Source organism: Mobula birostris, chromosome 2, assembly GCF_030028105.1.
Source record: "Mobula birostris isolate sMobBir1 chromosome 2, sMobBir1.hap1, whole genome shotgun sequence".
NCBI lineage: Eukaryota > Metazoa > Chordata > Chondrichthyes > Myliobatiformes > Myliobatidae > Mobula > Mobula birostris.
Window position 1 is genome coordinate 203,345,538 of NC_092371.1, and position 21,757 is coordinate 203,367,294.

The following is a 21,757-nucleotide window of genomic DNA, read 5'->3' on the forward strand; positions in this document are numbered from 1 at the left end:
TGTAATGGAAAATCAAGAGGAATATTTAAGGAATATTTCATTAATAGTTTACTTTAAACATTACAGGGTTGTTTGGTGAAAGCTTGAAGGAAATAATGGAATGTGCATAGGTGATGAAACAATTACAATTCTTCAACTTGAAGTGTATTTTAATAGAAGTACATGGGGTGCAGAGTGATTAAAATTACTTATGGTAAAGCTACTAAATTCTTTCAAATGCAGAAGTTAAGCTATTTTAATGTGTTTGTTTTATGTTGTACATTTGTATCCATTTAGTGACCTTTGTCAAAAAAAGACAAACCTTCACCACTGAAGAATTTCCGATGTGGAATGCAAAAGACATTCTTATTCAGTATATGATTTTAGCTAAAAGGAGAGGTTATATAAATATTTGAAAATATGGATCACTGTTCCAGCCAGTCTATCCATTTAGAAACTGAAGTGTCAAAATGAAGATTTTGAAGCTTTTAAGTTTGATACTGTAGTTGGTTTTGCATGACATAAATCCACTGCAATGTGCATTCCACTGAGGCTGATTTGCTTTTGAAACTTCACTATTCATAGCATAACCTGTACTGCTTTGCTTTGCTTTCACTGTATTTTTTTCTGCTGTCAGATAAACCTCTGAGTAATTAAAAAAAAGTAGACTGCTGTGGTTTAGTAAAAGCCTTTGCATCATTGCGTATCAGACAAAGATTAGCTGTCTACCAATCAATCCCAGCCGGATTCTGTGTAATGTGCTTCCTTTATGTTGTTCTAATGCTTTTGGTAAAGTTCTCTCATTACTAAACATTAAAATCTTCTGCTTATGTTTTCTCTTTTTAGCCAAAGTGTTCCTGTATTTCAGTTTTTATCTCATAGGGTGATAATGTGAGTAATAGATTTGTCCGAAGTTGTGGTCAGAAGGAGTCAATAAATGGATGGTTAATCATTACCAGCTAGGACAACTGAAAGCTCAAACTTTTTCAAGGCAAATTCCTGGTAATGGATCTTTACTGCATTTTGTTTTCATATCTTTTATGTTTACTCAAGACACTTTAAGACTTCCAGTTCTCTCTGAGATCTTGTTCTCTGAAAGGGAATTTGCCATAAGAATCAAGCTGGAATGTTCACTAACAAATATCTTGGTCAAAGTGAAAAGCAAAGGTTCTCTTCCACAAACAACTTAGTGAGTTTATCATGACCCATAGGCATGTCTTCTGGGAGTGCTGGGGTGGGTGGGGAAATGGTTAATGTCAACTACTGCACAATTCACTAATTTATTGCTACACAGAACAGTTTTGTTCTAAGTATGAAAATGGAGTAATTACCTGAGAAAGAAGGATATTATTGAAAAATTGTGTGTACAAGTCACACTCGTATATGCCGCTCTCCTTTTTCAGGACCAGTTTTAATTTTTAAAAAATTGAACTCGATGTGCTTTTAACTTCTTACAAGTTTTAAGTCCATAATCAAAAAGTACCCTCAAGCTTTGAAACCCTGTTTATTTCATTAATAATCAATTGTAATATGTCCAGAATCTCACTGATTCAGGCAAAGTAAATTAATGAATATGAAAAGTAAACATCAAATTTTACTGAGCCTCTTTTTTAGAGGAATACATTTTTGCATACATCACACACCCCACCTTATACCACCTTAGCTCCTGCCAAAAATGCCTACTAAACAACTTTTAAACCATCTTTTTAAAAAGTAGCAAAAGGCATGGGAAGAAGCAACGGATATCTGAATGACTAAAATGCCTACTTTATTTGATTTTTTTATAACTTTGGGACATGGGATTTTTAAATTCATTTATACAATGTAGGAGTCACTAGCAAGGTCACCATTTATTGCTTGTTCACAGAGGTCTTTGAGGTGACAATTAGCTGCCTTGAACCACTTGTGTGTTGAAGGTGCTGCTTTGGTACTACTAGAGTGCAAGTTCCAAGATTTAAATAATGAAGAACTGGTACTATATATGTTCAGGTCAGGATAGCCGAGTACTTAAAGGGGACCCTTATTAGAATGGTAGGTGGTAGAGTTAGAGTCATGGATTTACACTGCATAGAAATAGGTGCATGCTGACCTTTTTACCCATCTACACTAATCCTATTTACCTGCATAAGCTCCAATCCTTCTAAGCATTGCTTATTTAAGTGCCTTGCTTAATGCCTCTTAAGCATAGTAATTGTAATGATTCTGCCTCTACTTCCAGCCGCACATTCCAGATATCAGCAATTCTCCTTTTCACCTCAAATCCTCTTTAAAACTCCTTCCTCTCCCTCTTATTATTGAGACCCCAGTCATGGAAGAAAAAGTTCTATGTACCCTGTTTATGCCTCCCATAATCTTATATACTTTATCAGATTACCCCTTAGCCTTGTTCATTCCAAGGAAAACAAACATAGCTTATCCAGTCTATATCAATAATTAAATAACTCTAATCCATTCAATTTCCAATTGAATCTCCACTGCACTTTTTCCAGCACAATCACATCCTGACTACAGTGTAGCACATGATTCTCTTATTACATCATTTGTTTGAGTGGTACTACATTGCTAAGCATTTTGAAGAATGATGCACTGGTAATTCAGGGAATGGTGTGTTAAGTGGCAATCAAGCAAACTACTTTGTCCTGCATGAAGATGAAGACTTACTTTATTATGCATTTCTTATTGCCCCAAGATTCTGATAGTTGGCCATCTTGAACCATACTATTTCTAGGGCAGATGATATTAACTGATGCAGGTAGGAAGAATGAAAAGAGACAATGATTATGATTAAAAAGGAGATACAGGAACAGGCAGACAATATATATGTGTAAAAGAATTTTCAGGGTGGTTGTTTAGATTGCAAAAGTAGCTTTTAAAACAAATCTTTGGGTTTCTCATTTGGAAGCAGAATACAAGATGCTTTGTTGAAACGTAGCTAGAAGCATTGATTGTTATTAAATGTTGATTTGTCCAGAACTGGAGACCTGTATTCTGTTCAAGTCATTTAATTTTAGGAATCCAGTGGTGTTCTAAGGACGTTTCAAAATAGACGTGCTCAAATGTTTCTAGGGTTGAGGCAGTTGAAGAGGAAATACTTAGGACTTCATAATTATTCTGCTTCCAGTAAAGAAAACAGAAAGGGAAAGTAAAGGGGATGTTCAAAATAATAATGGTTGCGGACAGAGCAGATTATCCCCTTTCTGGAAGCATTGAGAACCTGAAGGGACCTATGCAGTCCTGACTAAGGGTCTCAGCCCGAAACATCGGCTCTTTCTTCCTCTCTGTAGATACTCTCTAACCTGCTGAGTTCCTCCAGCATTTTGTATGTGTTGTGGTGGTTTTCCAGCATCTGCAGAATCTCTTGTTTTTGGACACATACAGTGACCAGTAAATCCGATGATTTGGTATTGATCATTAGTTGAAGTATCTGCAATGGTTAATGTTGAGTTTGTTGACAATGATACGCATAGTTCTTGGTGCATTTTGAGCTATTCTTATCATAAGAGTGTTAAAAATCCCTTAACAGTCCTGAGATGAATCGGGCAAAAGATGGAATGGTTCAGGAAATGGACAAATGGTCATAGTGCTTGCTTTTCATTAATGGTTAGCTTGGTTAATTTTCCATTCCCTGAATGTTGATGATGGAACTTGAGGGTGTGAATTGGGATGATGCTTTTGCAGGGAAATGTACTATGGACATGTGGTCGATGTTTAGAGATCTCCTGCAGGATGTTAGGGATAAACTTGTCCCGGTGAGGACGATAAAGAATGGTAGTGTGAAGGAACCATGGGTGACAAGTGAGGTGGAAAATCTAGTCAGGTGGAAGAAGGCAGCATACATGAGGTTTAGGAAGCAAGGATCAGATGGGTCTATTGAGGAATATAGGGAAGCAAGAAAGGAGCTTTAAGAAGGGGCTGAGAAAAGCAAGAAGGGGGCATGAGAAGGCCTTGGCGAGTAGGGTAAAGGAAAACCCCAAGGCATTCTTCAATTATGTGAAGAGAAAGAGGATGACAGGAGTGAAGGTAGGACTGATTAGAGATAAAGGTGGGAAGATGTGCCTGGAGGCTGTAGAAGTGAGCGAGGTCCTCAATGAATACTTCTCTTCGGTATTCATCAATGAGAGGGAACTTGATGGTGAGGACAATATAAGTGAGGTTGATGTTCTGGAGCATGTTGATATTAGAGGAGAGGAGGTGTTGGAGTTGTTAAAATACATTAGGACAGATAAGTCCCCGGGGCCTGATGGAATATTCCCCAGGCTGCTCCACGAGGTGAGAGAAGAGATTGCTGAGCCTCTGGCTAGGATCTTTATGTCCTCGCTGTCCACGGGAATGGTACTGGAGGATTGGAGGGAGGTGAATGTTGTCTCCTTGTTCAAAAAAGGTAGTAGGGATAGTCCGGGTAATTATAGACCAGTGAGTCTTACGTCTGTGGTGGGAAAGCTGTTGGAAAAGATTCTTAGAGATAGGATCTATGGGCATTTAGAGAATCATGGCCTGATCAGGGAGAGTCAGCATGGCTTTGTGAAGGGCAGATCGTGTTTAACAAGTCTGATAGAGTTCTTTGAGGAGATGACCAGGCACATAGATAAGGGTAGTGCAGTGGATGTGATCTATATAGATTTTAGTAAGGCATTTGACAAGGTTCCACACAGTAGCCTTATTCAGAAAGTTAGAAGGCATGGGATCCAGGGAAGTTTGGCCAGGTGGATTCAGAATTGGCTTGCCTGCAGAAGGCAGAGGGTCATGGTGGAGGGAGTACATTCAGATTGGAGGATTGTGACTAGTGGTGTCCCACAGGGATCTGTTCTGGGACCTCAACTTTTCGTGATTTTTATTAACGACCTGGATGTGGGGGTAGAAGGGTGGGTTGGCAAGTTTGCAGATGACACAAAGGTTGGTGGTGTTGTAGATAGTGTAGAGGATTGTCAAAGATTGCAGAGAGACATTGATAGGATGCAGGAGTGGGCTGAGAAGTGGCAGATGGAGTTCAACCCGGAGAAGTGTGAGGTGGTACACTTTGGAAGGACAAACTCCAAGGCAGAGTACAAAGTAAATGGCAGGATACTTGGTAGTGTGGAGGAGCAGAGGGATCTTGGGGTAACATGTCCACAGATCCCTGAAAGTTGCCTCAGAGGTAGATAGGGTAGTTAAGAAAGCTTATGGGGTGTTAGCTTTCATAAGTCGAGGGATAGAGTTTAAGAGTCGCGATGTAATGATGCAGCTCTATAAAACTCTGGTTAGGCCACACTTGGAGTACTGTGTCCAGTTCTGGTCACCTCACTATAGGAAGGATGTGGAAGCATTGGAAATGGTACAGAGGAAATTTACCAGGATGCTGTCTGGTTTAGAAAGTATGGATTATGATCAGAGATTAAGAGAGCTAGGGCTTTACTCTTTGGAGAGAAGGAGGATGAGAGGAGACATGATAGAGGTATACAAGGGAATAAGAGGAATAGATAGAGTGGATAGCCAGCGCCTCTTCCTCAGGGCACCACTGCTCAATACAAGGGGACATGGCTTTAAGGTAAGGGGTGGGAAGTTCAAGGGGGATATTAGAGGAAGGTTTTTTACTCAGGGAGTGGTTGGTGCGTGGAATGCACTGCCTGAGTCAGTGGTGGAGGCAGATACAGTCGTGAAATTTAAGGGGCTACTAGACAGGTATATGGAGGAATTTAAGGTGGGGGCTTATATGGGAGGCAGGGTTTGAGGGTTGGCACAACATTGTGGGCCGAAGGGCCTGTACTGTGCTGTATAATTCCATGTTCTATATGTTCTATGAATCTTACTGATGATTATCTTACTGAAATTGGGGTTTTGAGGTGAATGCTCATTGTATTCTTTTCCTGTGTACCATGTTACATGTGACAATAATAAAGCAATCAATTTATGGAGAACAAATGTTACTATTATCAGAGCAGAGTTCAGTGCTATAGTTCCCCAAGCCCTGGGCTCACATCTCACATAGCTGTTTCATTTCTGAGCAGCTATGTGTAAAGATTAGCACAGAAGATCACAGAAGTTAGATTAGTGAAGCAAATCGTTTGGCTCATCCAATCGAATAATGTGTTTATACTTAATTTAGTTCTAATGCTGTCTGCCTTGATCTTGTATTCTCTTTCTATCTCACCTATTCCTAAGTACTGATGTGTTTCTGCTGTGATCACCAATTCAGCTAGTGCCTTCCATATCTTCATAACCTAAAGTACAGTGACATTTCTTTTTCTCTCTATGCTGATCACTTATTTTATATCTAGTAAGAGACTTACCATTTCCTGATTCACCTAAAGCCATCTCAGTCAAAAATGGTGAGGCTTTTGGTGGCAATAGATTCATGCCTGGGATAATACATTATACAGAATACGTGCCATAATAGCACGTCGAAAAAATCGCATCCAAAAAAAACGCTGGAGAAGACTCAACAGCTGGAAATCGATTTAGGCTGTCAAATCTGTAAAGAGCAATTAATATTTCCGAATATTCCCTGGCATTCTGAAGAATTCCAAAATGTTTAAAAAGTACCACAAATCAATTAAACAATTAATGTTCAAATATTAAAAATGTAATATAATTTGAAAATGTCCAAAATGCTTTAAACATTAAAAATTATAACATTTTTTTCTAATATTTAAAACATTTCAAAAAGGTATTTTTTCTTACTTTCCTTCCCACTTCTACCTTCATTCAAGTGAATGGACAGGTAGAATGGATAAATGGGAGGAATGAACATTGCAACAAATCCATTGTTCCTGGTGGACCACCAGAGGAGTCCAAGTTCATAGTGCATTTGTGCATACACTAACAAGGCCTGGATAGCATGTTTTGGACTAATGCTTCTATGTAAGGATCTTGAATTAGGACTAATAAATGAGAACAGTTCCACATGAAATGCCTGGCATTTCACAGCATATTCTGGACCAACATTTTGTAGAATTCAACTGATTTAAAACATCATTTAATTTTTCAGCACTGAGAACATAATTTAACTATTTTAACCAAAATATGCCATCTAATATTTAATGACATTGAATTCCAGCTTCAAAATATGTGCTTAAGCCATCACTGGATCATAATCCGCTTGGATCTCCAGAGCTGGCTGTTCTGCTTTCTATATAGCTATCATTACCAAACTGATAACCACCACTCTCTTCAGATGCAACATATGATTCAACTGAGTGGAAAAAAAAACAGGGTCCATGCATATCTAACAACTCTGGAAAAATTATTGATTGGTGATTTTCAGCATCTGATATTGCTGGTGAGGCCAACAATTACTCGTTATCCTAATTGCCATAATCAAGAGATTTCTTCTAAAACTTCTAAAAATGTACTGTTGAAAGTGTCCTGACTCATTGCATCATGGTTTGGGTGGCAATATCACTGTGCAGGAATGTAAGAACTGCAGAGAATAGTGGACTCTGCACTTTAGATCACAGGCATATTCCTCCCGACCTTTGGTAGTATCTACAGGATGTGTTACCTCAGGAAGGCAATATACATCATCAAAGATCTCCACCATTCTGACCATACTACCTTCAGGCAGGAGGCACACAACCCTGAATTCCCACACCATCAGGGTTCAAGTACAACTACTTCCTTTCAACCATTTGGTTCTTGAACGATCTTCAACAACCCTAATCACTACAGTTTAGGAACATGGTGATCAATTTCATCTCCTTACACAAAATAGACTGTTGTTCTTATAATTATGTTCTTCCTTGCAAAAAAAATGTAAAATCTCTGGTTTGCCAAGAGATAATTTATAAGGGGATATAGCATTGGAGGACAATGAAAGATGGGGATGGAAATTTGTGTGTTGAGAAATGTACCCACAGGAAAAGAAATGAAAGGAGGCATAGCATCAGGAAAGTGAGAAGAGTGAAAAAGGAATAAAAAAAGAATCTGCAAAGTCTGGCAAATTACTATAATGGTGGGCTTGCTCTCATAATTCTAATAGAAGGTCGTTTTGTCTACTAACTGCTAACATTTCTATACTAAATTCTTCTCTCTTAAATCAACATATGTTTAGAAACAGTTTAAAGGACATTGAAATATAAATGATTAGAGAGTGAATTCCAGACTATAACTTAAACGAAATAAATACCATTTACATAGTATGCTGGTATTTTTTTGCATTCCCTCTATAAGAACTTAAGAAAAAGGAAAAGTAACTTGTGGACCCTTGCACTCAGTACGACCATGGATATGTTTTGCCTCAGCCCAACTTTCCTCTGCTGTACACGCATTCAATGGTTCTCTTAAAGTTACAAATGCTGTCAATCTCTGCCGTGAATATCTTCTGTGACTTAGCCTCCACCACCCTGTCGGTGAACAATTGCGTCTGAGTGAGGAAGTTACATTTCAACTCAGTTTTGAAAAATGAAACCCATTTATTAAGTGAGTCATTTGTACTAGACATGTCAGCCACGGGAAATATCTATCCTGCAAAGCTCCTAAAATATTTGTGTAACCCCCTCACCGGGCTCGTATGCAAACTTGGCACGATAGCTATCTCTGCTAACAGCCATGTGACTCATCGGTGAGAAGGCCACTTTTCATAAGTGGTATGCGTCTAGGTTCAGTTTGATTTGGGGTTCAACCAAACAGGAACATCATGGTGTTCTGATTAAAGAAACCTCAACTTGGGTGAATGCTGTGTAAATACTTCCCATACATGTTTGCCGGTTTGGCAAGAAATAACAGATCATACACCACAGAAAATTGTAAAGGAAATATATTTACAAATTTCAGCTTTATCAAACAATATTAAGAGAAAGAAAAGAGGAAAGAAGGCCCATTACAGTTAAACCAGACTAAATGTGCACATATCATTGGAGTTCGCATCTTCCAAAAGCTGGGTATAACCGTTACTCATGGTGCCAAACCCACGGTCTGTGTGAAAACATCCACTACAGTCCAAACTTCACTCAAAATCCATCTTGAACAAACAGTTCCCTGTGGGGAATATTGGCCCTACCTCCTTGGAGCCATTCATCTGCACAAAGCTCTTTGTGCAATGGAGAATCTCCTCCCGACGTCATTCTGTGGCATCATCCCTCCCGTCCTCTTTGCAACCACTGCCAAAGAAGACCCCGAACCAGACTACTGTCCATCATAAATCTCTCTCTGCCACGCCTTCTAGAACTTTCTCTCGATTCCGCCATCCTGATTGACTGACACAACATTCCTAAGCAGCAGGGCTTCTTATCTCTAAACAAAAACCAAAACATTCTACCAACAGGATACACTGTTTCTGCAGAAACTGCTAAAATGAAATATCTGCAGCATGGTGGGAGAAATCTTAACCAGGACTTTAAATTTGTATGTTTCAACAGCTCTTCTATTACTTATCTAGTGAATATGGGCCAAGGCTGTTTAATTAAGAGATTACATCTCATCCCAAAATCAATCTGGTGAACCTTTACTACACTCCCTCTATTACAAGTGTATACTTCATGAGGTAGGAAGATGGTACCTGTACATTATATATCAGATTCAGACTTATCAAGGTCCTATATATTTGCAGTTTAATATATTTATTCGTGTACTCAAAGTATTTTACACTAAGTCTAATGTGCAACTTAACTTCTTATTGCTCACGGTATCAACTATGTTCCTTTGAACACTTTCTAACCTCAAGCATCTTAGAAAAAATCCTGTGCTTTACTCCCTTTTCTACCAAAGTGAATGACCCCAGGTTTTTCCCACATTATATTCCATTTACCAAATCCGCACCATTCACTTTGCCTCACAGTGTGTTCTTCCTGAAGCCCTTCGCTATCTTCCTTGTAATTATGACTGCCACCCAGCAGTGTCACCAGCAAACCTGGATGTATAACACTACTCCCCTCATCCAAATCATTGATAGCAATTCTGGGCAGGTGGGTCAGGCACCCCACCTAAGAGAGTCTCCCAATTCAATCTACTGTCTATTAACCGATTCTCAGTCCAGGTTAGTTTTTTGTCCCATACCATGTTCTCTAACTTTTGTTCAGTAATTTAGTATGCGGTACATCACTGAAGGCTTCCTGAAAATTCCACATGCCACATCCTCCAGCTTGCCTTTACCTACTCTGTTAACGTAAAAAAATGCTAATTTCATAAATTTATGTTGATTCTGTCCAAGCCTATACATTTTTATCTTAATTTCGGTTTCCTTTATAATAAATTAAGCATTTTCACAGTATCGATATCAAACTAATTGTTGGCCTGTAGTTTCCTAATTTCCCTGTATCTTTCCTTCTTAAAGAGCAGTTTATGTTCACTGTCTTCCCATCCATGAAAACCATTTTGCAGTCTATGGAATTTTAGAAGTAGGTAACAAGTGTGCTCACTACCTCCATCATCCATGTAAATAAAGATCTCCTAATGTAGTTGTCAGGTCTTGAAAATTTATCAAACTTCAGTCCAATTAATATCCCCAGAACTACAATTTTTATTGATGCTAATGTCTTTCAGCTCCTCGTTCACCCTGAGCCTGTTGCTCTCTGCTAATTCTGCAAAATGTTTTGTGTTTATGTGGGGATGGATACAAAATATTTGATTAATCTCTCTGCTGTAGAATCTATCTCTTTTTATACAACAGGAATAATTCTACAACTGAAAATAGTGTGTTTTTTTTCCAACTTCATTTCTGACCACGAGATCAGGGAACTAGAGCTGAGGATAATTTGTAAAAGGCAGCAACAAGGTGAGAAGATTGCATGAAGGGAGTTGAAAATGTGTCAGCTTCTGGCTTCAGCAGCATGGTTTACATTTGCCACTGTGAAAGCTGCCTGAGAATAGCCAATTAAATCTTCCAATGTAGGTGGTTATCAGCACCATCAAGCTCACTGTTTCTGTTTAAATTCAGTCTTCTGTTAAGGGCCTCATTACCATTCCTCCCACAGTTCCAAGATTTAACAGAACCAGTGAATTGTCAGAATTGTGCCTGGTAGAAAGTACCCGCCAGTTTCTTTATAAACCTCTCATAGACTTGGTTAATTTTTTCTCAATCATGGGGCCCCACTAACAATAACAAAGGTCTTAGCAGCAGATCTCCTTAGTGCACATCATTCTTTGCTTTCATGCAGTTATCATGCTATTTGATTATATGTTCAGTCTCTGGCTATAGTGTTTCTCATGTCAGCTGTTCCCTTACTACAGATGTTTAGTTTCACCTCTGCTCCAGTTCACTGCAGAAGGCATTAATCCTCATTGATTTCTTAACTGAGGAAACTGAGTTTAATCTGTAATCATTAAACACTTCATGTATGCAGTTACAAAACCAAAAATTTATAGATGAGAGTTAGAAATGTTATGGTAAGTTACTGATAGAAAATGAAAAGTTTTTTTTTCAGATCATTTTTAGATTCCATTATTTCATTTCTGTTTGTGCTTTGGCTGCTTCAACATGCCACGCTGCATTCCTGACCTGAACAGGTTTAAAATGTGACCTACTTCTTTGGCTTTCGCCACCTTGAAGCTGCCATTAAAGTGGTGTAAAATGACCCGCATGACATTATTTGACTTTCCTTCACATGGCCATTATCTTGCTTTTACAGCAGTGTTCATTGTTTAAAAAAAATACGACGTGCGATGTTAGGAATTGCAGCCGCAAGCCAGTATCCTGCAACTACACCATGTAGTACCCTGGCATGTTGACGCCCGATTTGCTGGTCTTGGCTGCAAGGTTTTTAGTCAGTCTTAACATAGCTCTCTGCGTTCACATGTCTTTAGTTGATTTTGTGCTTGCTATCTTGTTACTTGATACCTGGATGGGCCATCACCAAATCATCCGGACCCAGATCTGGGCCATACCCTCCAAGTATTCGGACCTGCCTCTCAGTTTTTTGCACTACCTTACTTCCCATTTTTCTATTTTCTAATTATGATTTATAACTTAAATTTTTAATATTTACTAATTTTAACTATTTTTAATATTTAATATTTGTAATCCAGAGAGTGTGAAGCGCAGAATCAAATATCGCTGTGATGATTTACGTTCTAGTACCGATTGTTTGGCGACTATAAAGTATAAAGCTTTAAGAAATTGAACATACTGCTTATAATGAAATCAAAATGGATGGTGTCTTGCTCAGCTGATACACTTTAAATGTATCTTCAGGCTATCCTGCCGGAATAGGAATATAGGTTGTAATTCACAATTATGTCTTTTTTATATAAGTGTAGATGTAGGTCAAGTGTATGCAGTGGTGTGAAGATCGTAAGTCTGAAATGCTGTATGTAGCCAATACAATAATAATAATAAATATAATTATATTAACTAATAATAAAGTCCAGAATAATAATATACACAATTTACCAATGTGCAATACTGTGCAATAATAATGTACAAAATAATGAAACAGAGACTATTGTACTATGATGTGTGTTCTCCTGTTCCACAGAGATGAACTGTTCTATATGATTATTGCATTCGGTAGGAAAAATTTTCTGTAACATTCCTTGTGACAACCGAGCTGAATGAGCCTGTTCGAAAGTGTGCTGCACTGCTTATTCAGTAGGTCATGGAGAGGATGTGCCAGATCGTTCATAATGGATAACAGTTTGTTTAGTGACCTCCTCTTCACCACTAACTCAAAAAAGTCCGGGTTGTACCCAAGGATGGATCCAGACTTTATGATGAGTTTACTTAGTCTTTTTGCATCACCAGCACCAAGGCTTCTCCCCCAACATAAAGCCACAAAGAGGACTGCACTCGCTACAACAGACTGGTGAAAGATCTCCAACATCCTGCTGCACACATTGAAGGATCTCAGCTACCTTAGAAAATAGAGTCTGCTCATCCCCTTCTTGTAAACAGCCTTGGAGTTAGTTTTCCAGTTAAGTCTGTTATTAAGTGTTGGCGTGTGACCACGTGGCTAAGGCGTTCGTCTAGTGATTTGATGGTCACTCGTTCGAGCCTTGGCTGAGGCAGTGTGTGTGTCCTTGAGTAAGGCACTTAACCACACATTGCTCGGCAACGGCACCAGTACCAAGCTGTATGGGTCCTAAGCCCTTCCCTTGGACAACATCAGTGGCATGGAGAGAGGAGACTTTCAGCATGGGTAACTGCTGGTCTTCCATACAACCTTGCCCAGGCTTGTGCCCCGGAAACCTTCCAAGGTGCAAATCCATGGTCTCATGAGACTAATGGATGCCTATATATAAGTCTATTGTCAAAGTGAACACCCCAGTTTTTGTACTGCTCCGCCACTGCAACTTTCTCTCCCAGAATATATACAGGGCTCGTTACAGTCCTCTTCCTCCTAAAATCATTCGGGAGCAGGTAATTCCTCCCACACCACTGTTGGAACTGGTGTAGTGGCATCAACACTGGACTTCAAGGCAGATGGTACTGAGATCAACCCAGCCGGCTCTCAACCTGGGCAGCAGCAGTGTCTGTGCGGAAGAAAGGCTTCTACTGTGCAGATCTACTGCCGTATCTTGCTATGAAAACCCGAAGGACCCTCTAGTCCATGAGGTCATGAAGAGTTGGACTCGACTAAGTGACCAAACAATAAATGAACGCATATGTGAGACAAGTTAAAACTTGGAATTGTCTTTCTGATACCCTAGTGATTATGGTATCAGGTTAGCAACCCAGAGGTAGCAAATCTAGGAAAATCTTGAAATGGAATAATTCCGTTCACTTATAGGATGTTGTTAGGAATTGACTAATTTCTACAATTTTATTGCTGAAGAACCTGACCTGGTCTGATCTCTTTGTGATTCCTATCCATTATCTTTTACACCCTCAAGCCAAATATATTTAGATTGACTAGATTTGCCAGTGTCACCACATTCCAACAAGCTAGTTTTTTTTTATTTGTCTCACTTTCCTTCTTAATAGCAGCAATGTGTATTAATATAGCATCTTTAATTAATTAAGATATTCCAAGGCACTTCATAGGAATGTAATCAAGCAAACTTTCAGACCAAGCCACAGAAAAGGGTGGGATTTTTACATAAATTGGCATCGACTGGCATCACCTCCTTGTAGGTTATAAAGAAGAATGGGAGGAATTATCTTAAAGGATAAGAACTGAGGTGAGGTAAAGATAAACTGAACAGTATTAATGATGATGAGATTTGGCAAGATTGGAGGTCAGGCAGTCACTGGAGAGCAGAATTACATCATTGTGGTTAGGGAACAGTTGGAAGGCAATGTTAACCAATGTTTAATCAGAGGAATTTTCTGCTCATTTAATACTGGATAGTGGACACACATTTGAGTAATGTAAGTCGAAAGGGATCAAGAAGCAATATCACCAGGATAGAAATTGACTCTTGAGACTATTTTGGATCACATCAGCAAGAGGTAGTGTGTAAATGAAAGCTAAGGCAGAGTCATGAAACACTGCCACTTTGGGGGTATATGATGTGAAAGCAAGAAGAGAAACCTTTCCAGGTAATTCTGTGGCTGCAGCCAGATCAATAAGATTGGGGAAAGTTTATTGCTGTGCCATCTAGCCAGATGACAACAGGAGAAATTGCAGAGTGCTGATCAATTGCTGTAAAGTCCAAAAACAACTTGAGAAGAATTGTTTGAGCAACTGTGAATTTGTACAAAGACATGATTTTTGGCGGAAACCAGATTGGAAGGATTCAAACATGGAGATCTGAAAAAAGGAGCAGTAAAAAATTCCCAATAAATAGAGAGCCTTAAACAATATCTGCTAACATAGAGGCCAAAAAACCATATTGGATCAGCTAGAGAATACATGAGAAGAGGTGGAAGAAACTAGAAAAAAATGCATTAGGGTTAAATTGTGATAAAGTTTGGAGTAGGTTTGACGCAGTTGCGAACAGGCAACGAGAAAATCAGCAAAGGCAGCTGATTGGATGGTCTAAAACAAATTGGCAAAGGTGTTCATTGAACATCTGGAAATCAGGGTGGAACAAAAAGAGCATAATGGTCATTTTGTTCCTCTTCTGATATTTCTTATTTCATTCCTCTCCTCCTTAAGTTTTAAATCTCTCATATTTTCTTCTGATGTGGGCCATCAAGACTATGCCAGCTCTCAGAGTATTCCCACTTATCCCATTCCCCTACCTAGTGCTTGTAACTTATTCTCTCTCATATCCCCTCAACATCGTGTATGGCTTTATAAGGCATTGGTCACACCACATTTGCAGTATTGTGAGCAGGTTTGCCCCATATGTGGAAGCTAGTGCTGGCATTGGAGAGGGTCCAGACGAGGATTACAAGACTGCTGCTGAGGGTGAAGTGGTTAACATATTAGGAGTGTTTGATGGCTCTGGGCCTGTACTCACTGGCTCACTAGAGTTTAGAAGGAAGTTGGGGTGGGGGAGAAATCACATTGAAACCTAGCAAGTAGTAAAAAGCCTGGACACATGCCCTCTAATTTTTTTTCACAGTTGCATGGACCAACCATTGTTCTGAGCAGGAAATTTTACATAGCCTGAAAACTGTGCGACACTTTAAATGTTTTTTTTTGTCATATATATATACTGTGAATATTTAGAATGAAAATTGAAAAATCACATACTTTTGATTATATTTATTAATTGAAGGGTTTAATGAAATACTGTACAACAAAGAAAATCTTTCACATTCTGTAAACCTCTCCTCGTCTGTCTTTATTACAAATCCATTGTCTATATACACTCTCCAGATTAATGTCACATCCAAATGAAAAATATGTCTTAATCCTCATTTGATCATCCAAATTTTCCAGCTGGTCTTTTTCTAGATTTACATTTGATTGAATTCATAGGATTGAATCTACATTTGCAGTCAGCATGAGAAACTTGAAATGTTCCAACGATGTCAACATGAATTGACAGTTCTTCAAATTCTTCATTTCTAAGCTTGTGGTTCAACATATTAGTGAACATCTTAATTGAACCAGTCTTAACTTGATAAATTTAAAATCGCAGTATTGCCGGGATATTTTTGCAGCAACACTTTTGTCATAGTTCGTAATAGTAGCTTCGTAATTTTTTTTGTCAATCATACAACATTCTCTTTTCCAAATTCAATATTAGTTGTATTTGAAACAGCAAAAGGGTCAAAAGCTTGCCATCCACTTAATTCAGGAAATCTATCATCCATAATTACACACATATTGAAGGAATCAAATAATAGGCACAGTATTGACATCAGAACTTATAGATACAAACAGATCTTTCACTCCAATAACAGTATCGCCATGATAATTTCTGCTTTTGCATACTGCAGTGCTTCAATTGTATTCAAACGGCTTTTCTAAAGGAATTTACAATGATTCCAAATCAGAAGGCATTTGATAAGGTGCCACACATGAGGTTATTTAACAAAATAAAATTCTATGGTGTTACTGGAAAGATGCTGCCATGGATAGAGAAATGGCTGACAGGCAGGAGGCAGCAAGTGGGAATAAAGGGGGCCTTTTCTGGTTGGCTGCCAGTGGTATCCCACAAGGGTCAATATTGAAACTGTTACTTTTCACATTGTTTGTCAGTGATTTGGAATTGATGGTTTTGTGGCAAAGTTTGCGGATGATATGAAGATAGGTGGAGGAGTAGGTAGTGCTAAGGAAGCAGGACTTAGATTGGAAGAATAGGCAAAAATAAGTGGTATAATAATGCATTTTGGTAAAAGGAACAATAATGCGGAGTATTATCTAAATGGGGAGAAGGTTCAACCTTCAGAGGTGCAGAGGGACTTGAGGCTGATTTATACTTGTGCGTCAAGCTTACGCCGTAGCCTACGCAAGTAGCCTACGCGCATTGTGAGCATTTATACTTGTGCGTTGGTGTGTCTGTGTCACTCTGCAATTCAGGCACATCACACATGCGCACACACCTGCCCGCGCAAGGCTTCATGGTCATCTTTCTCGGGGTAAGCAAGTTTAAAACGAGCGGCTTTTTTCGTAAAAGCAAAATGTGTCCTCCATAATTTCGGAGGTCTGTAAAGCTTTATGGAGAGCATTGCAGCCAGAGTTCCTTCCCTGCCCTTCAGTCGCCCAATGGGAAGCTATTGCAGCGTAGGAGGAAATGCAATGCTACCAAGCGGACCAATCACAGTTGTTGCGGTCTGCGTTGCTGCGACGCGTAGTTACATTTTGGGAGAGGTGTGCATCAGGCTACAGCGTAGGGATCCGCGTCGGCTCTGCGTAGGGTTCGCGGCTACACCATACCTATGCTGTTGAGTTGACGCACAAGTATAAATCAGCCTTAAGGAGCACTCGTGCAAGACTCCCAGAAGGTTAATTTACAGGTTGAGTCTGTGGTATAGAAGGCAAATGCAATGTTGGCATTTATTTCAAGGGAAATAGAATATAAAAGCAGGGAGATAATGCTCCTTGATGGAATGGCAGAGCAGAGTTGGGCTGAATGGTGTCATGGTCTTCTAAAACATTGTTAAGGACAGTTGATGCTACTCATTTGTGGATTGATCAAGATCTTCAGGCAATAGTTGCTGATTGGATATTAACTTGTCAGCCAACTTCCTTTGTTTAGTGGTCTAAATAACACAACATCACATTCTGTGACATTAGCTAATTCTTCTAGTTTTTCTTTTTTTTAACTAAGGACCTGCTAAACATTGTATGCACTGTTTTTTTAACAGTGTCGTAACGAAACACTTGACAAAGTAAAAATGTTGATGCTCTAAAATGTTTCAAAGTAAAGGTTATCGTTTAGTATGTTTATTCATTAACACAATTAATTACAGGTATTTCACAATTATATTAACAGATTTCAAAATTGTATTTGCATAATTTCAAAATTATTTTAACGTAACTTCAAAATTATATTGATATTATGTAAAGGATCATTCCAGCTTCGCAGCAGCAAAGACTGTAAGTGCAGGAACATTTCAGTTCCTGCATGGCCGTGCACCCGTGCAGCTTAGAGGGAGCAGTGGACCTCGATAGATTGGACATGGAAAGGATGTTTCCTGTGGGGGGAGTCTAGGACAAGGCATAGCCTCAGAGTAAAAGAATGTTCCTATAAAACAGAGATGAGAAGGAATTTCTGTAGCCAGAGGGTGGAATTCATTGCAATCTGTAAACAGGCAGCGCCCAAGGCCGCTTTTGAACCCACATCACTGGAGGTATGCAGTCACATCACTAACTACTGTACCATAGTGCTACTTCTCCTTTTGTTTTTCGCTGGCCTTTCTCATACTCTTTCAGCCTTCACCCTTGCCATGTGTTACTCCATCTATGTTTGAATTCATCCTCTCGCAGACTTTCTCTTTGATTCTTTCCACCCTTTCTCGCTAATTCTGCAATATTAAACTTGTTTTTTTGAGTCTAATGAAAGGCTTATTAACCTGTAGTTGCTAGACCTACTCAGTATTTCAAGAATTTTTTGTTTTTTTTTTCGTGAGATTTTGTTGGTGAATTTAAGAAACACTGGAATGAAGAAAAGACTGACAATTATCATTGCAATCCAGTATCATCCTGGATTAGTAAGCAGCTGTGACAGACAGAAACAAGACCCACTTCTGTTTACGTTGTCTAACAATACTTTTTAATGATCATATAAACCAGTTGCCCACTATGCCCACTATATCTCTTCAAGTTTGATAACCAGGATAAGAGAGGAAAATGGTTTTAATAGCTAGAGCATCAGTATTTTATGTGAAAGTTTATTGGAGTATCATTTCTGTTTGTCTCAAAATGCAGCCTGATTCACTGATTTTTTTTCTTTCTTTTTTGTTTAGTTTTATTTCTGAGTTACAGTATCTGTGGTATTTTTCTGTTTTAGTTATTATTTTTCTACTGATATCTGTACCTGCTTACTTCTAAAGAATTACGTTTACCTCCATTACCCCACCTCACCCTTAGCATGCAGAGAGAGACAAGTGGCAGCGTCCCAGTACCTCAGATCACAGCAGAGACTGCAGATCAGGATTAGATCAATGTGGGCTTTACAGCGATCTTTTATTCCCCGAACTTGTGAGTTCAATTATAATAAGGTTTGTATTTTTAACTTCTGTTGTACTTACTGCTTAGTGTTCTCTAAAGTTTTATGTGGAATTTGACTTGGCAATTATTCAGAAGTATAAAATCCATTATCCATCTTTATTGAAAAAAGGTGAAATGAATATTTTATTTTAAGCTAAAAAAAAATCCGAACTAAATCATTACAGGTCAGCAGCATGGTAAGAGAGGAGGGAGAGAGATTTATGTCCATTTGTTGGTAACATACAAATTAGCATCAATTAACAATATTGTACTGCATAATTTATTAAATCATATTTTAATATCTTTTATCCATGGTGACTATGATACCATGCATTTTATTGGCAGTCAACTTTACAGCAATTTACCATTTAACTGGGTTTAAACAAAGCTTCTAGGTGACCATAATAGTTACAACTGTAACTTGTGAATTTTTCTTTCAATGAACCATTGACCCTCACGTGTGTTTCATTTATTTAATGTTAGTTAGCTTTACAAAAATTTAAATAAATTGTTTTCTTGGCATTGTTCCTCTGTTTTGGATGAAACTATTGCATAAACAGCATATTTTTTCAGAAATTAGACACATTTATGTTGATAATATGTTGATGTTGATAAAAAGGAGGGAGGAGAAGATGGCGACGCGATGCAGCTCGCAGCAGCCACTCCGGTGGTGATGTCTGTTATTTGTCAAGTAGGGTGCCGTGCACAATCCTGATTTGATGGAGACGGACGTGAGAGCCCAGAGGAACATCTGGTGAAACTTCTGAAATGCCTGCTTCGCTGCTGCTGCTACTGTGTGATCCGGAATCTCTGGAGGAGAAGACTGCGAATCCTCGGCCTTACTTAATGCTCGGCGGCCGGGGCAGGGTCGAAGCGCTTGGCAGAGGATGGTGCTCGGAGTCGGACAGCTGGTTGGAGGATCGAAGTTTTCGGATGGACTCAGAGTCCGCTGTGGTCGGGTGCTTCCAGTGGTGCTGCATCGGCAAGTTTGCTGTGCTTGGAGGTTCATGGCAGGGAGAGTTTCTCCCTTCTACCATCTGCATGAGATGATAGGGCTATTGGGACTTTGAGACTTTTTTTTACCGTGCTTATGGTCTGCCCTTTATCAAATTACGGTATTGCTTTGCACTGTTGTAACTATATGTTATAATTATGTGGTTTTGTCAGTTTTAGTCTTGGTTTGTCCTGTGCTTCTTGTGATATCATTCTGGAGGAACATTGTATCATTTTTAATGCATGCATTTCTAAATAACAATAAATGAACTGAGTGTCCTCATAATCTAATCTAATCTAATGTTTTGTGCGTTTTGTATCAGTTTTGAAGTGTTGGCACCGACATTCTGTGGAAGTCCCATTGGACCAGGTACTTCCTGTTGCAATTCACCCTAATGCAGGTTTCATTCCCCCCCCCACTTAATAACAATTACGAATTGCTTAATAATAGAAATCTAATTAACTACTTTCTCCATGGCAACTGCTTGATGTAAATGTTTCACATGAAAACCCACAGCAGGTCAAAATAGCTCAGTGGCTGCCATCTTAGAAACATGCATGTCAAGTTTTAATGTTTTAAAATTGGAGCACATTATAATGATTCCTTAAAGCAGCAGAGTTCCATTGCAAAATTTTATTTGTGACCACAGATTTGGCATTAATTCTCATTTAGTGTACCCCAAAATGCCTTAAGTTTTAAACAACTGTTTTATTTGGGGGACTATAAGTAAATGCAAATTGATAAGCTGCTCCACATCAACACATAGGAAAATGAAAATTAAATTGAACTTAAATTTTAAGCAAAGTCAAATAAAATGGAATTTTGATTCACTGCTGCTGTCGTCATGCAGGGAATAATAGAAATGGAAAAGTAATTCAATCTCTCACCATTTCTCTGTTCCTATGTTGGAGCCAAACAACTAAATAAGTCTACACATATGCATATTTCTAACTTTAACCAGCAGACCTGTGAGACCTGTCAAAACTGTTCTCTGAATGTGATCTCCACCCATCCCCAAATTATGTAGGACAAACACCTGCAACTCTAATCTCAGTAGAGCAGTTGATTTGGAGGCGTGAGCACATTAACGTCATTTGCTATACATTGTGCTCATGTTACCCAAATGCATTTCCAGAAATCCTGTACGCTTATGAAACTTGTGTGCCAGGAATTCTTGTTAATAATTGATGAAGAAGGTTGAATAGATGTTGGATAATAACTGAAGAGAGGACACATCTTCTCTTGTAAAATGTAAAATTTATGACAAGTTGTGTCATGGCCGTCATAACTCACACCTTTGGATCTTAATCACTGCAAGATGAATATCTGTTTACACCTTTTTTCAAGAAATCTTTATTAATATCAGTCTTAGTTCTGAGATGAGATATAAAATTTTCACTATCCCATCTAATCACACTTAAAGCACAACCATTGTAGTTCTCATTGTTTTTCATGTAATATCTTTCAGATTTCTATGAGTAACTTTGCAGTTCATGAAGTGAGTCTACCAGTACTTTTCGTGCTTTTTATTAATGACCTGGATGTGGGGGTAGAGGGGTGGGTTGGCAAGTTTGCAGATGACACAAAGGTTGGTGGTGTTGTGGATAGTACAGAGGATTGTTAAAGATTGCAGAGAGACATCGATAGGATGCAGAAGTGGGCTGAGAAGTGGCAGATGGAGTTCAACCTGGAGAAGTGTGAGGTGGTACACTTTGGAAGGACAAACTCCAAGGCAGAGTACAAAGTAAATGGCAGGATGCTTGGTAGTGTGGAGGAGCAGAAGGACCTCCGGGTACATGTCCACAAATCCCTGAAAGTTGCCTCACAGGTAGATAGGGTAGTTAAGAAAGCTTATGGGGTGTTAGCTTTCATAAGTCGAGGGATA

At 38.9% G+C, this 21,757-nt stretch overlaps 1 protein-coding gene across 6 annotated transcripts in view; it reads left to right on the plus strand.

Moving 5' to 3' along the window:
- The window catches only part of ldah (lipid droplet associated hydrolase), a 326,412-nt gene that overhangs the window by 127,594 nt on the left and 177,061 nt on the right, over positions 1–21,757 (plus strand). The window contains exon 2 of one of the 6 annotated variants that reach the window (XM_072251335.1): positions 18,759–18,889. The exons of the other annotated variants lie outside the window; for them this stretch is intronic. The gene's annotated coding sequence lies outside the window, so the exon portion shown is untranslated. The remainder of the gene's footprint in view (positions 1–18,758; positions 18,890–21,757) is intronic. 6 annotated transcript variants of the gene reach the window in all.